This window comes from Calidris pugnax, unplaced genomic scaffold, assembly GCF_001431845.1.
Source record: "Calidris pugnax isolate Ruff unplaced genomic scaffold, ASM143184v1 scaffold118, whole genome shotgun sequence".
NCBI lineage: Eukaryota > Metazoa > Chordata > Aves > Charadriiformes > Scolopacidae > Calidris > Calidris pugnax.
Genome location: NW_015090855.1, coordinates 21,319 through 22,212, shown reverse-complemented (window position 1 = coordinate 22,212; position 894 = coordinate 21,319).

The following is an 894-nucleotide window of genomic DNA, read 5'->3' as shown; positions in this document are numbered from 1 at the left end:
GCCCGGCGCTCTGGGCGCCGCCCCGCCCCGCCGCCCCGCCTCACGGCCGCCAGCACCGCCCGCCGGGGAGGGACGGGCCGCGGCGGGCACCGGCGGTGGAGCCCGGGGGAACGGAGCGAGAGTCGGGGGGCTGCTCGCCCCCGCCGCCATCTTCCTGAGGGGGGGCCACCGGCACCGGCCTCCCCTCGCCCCGCGCGGCTCCTCTACACAACCCCCGGCTTTGTGTGTCACCTCCCGCCCAGTCACCTTGAGACTTTCAGGAGGTTTCTTCCAAAATGGGGGCGAGAGATGAGCGACACCGGTGTAATTTAAGGAGCTGTCATCGTCCCCCCCCACCCCGGCCCCACGGTCAGCCATCTTGGGGGGCAGCGGGTTCCTCAGGCGCCCGTGGAGGCCGAAGGGCAGATCCATCCCTCCCACTTCCAAGGGGATGTTTTAGACAGTTAATAAATCAATCCATTAAGAGTTTTCCATCTACTGAAAATCCTAGCAGAGCTGTAGTGTGTTTGTGGCTGGAGCACCAAGAAGCAGTGAGAGCAGGGCAGCTCTGGGGAAGGGGACCAGGAGCAGCCCCAGCATGGGCAGACACAGTCCCACAGCACGGGAAGCAGAGCAGGGTGGTCATGGCAATGGGTCCCATCAACACACCAGCTCCAAGCTCAGCCATGGAAAGCCACACACCAGTTTAGGAACAGGTCTGAGATAGATTCACCTACAGCATCACCCAGGCAAAAGCTAAAGACCCCCAGGGCTGGAGGTTAAATGGCAGAGGGGATGCATGTGAGCCTCAGATGAGGCTTGTCAGGGAAATTAAGGCCTATTAGTGCACTCCCAGCCATGACATCCAGAGTCTTCATTACTGGTGATGCATCCAGAATAGCAGAAGTCATTTGA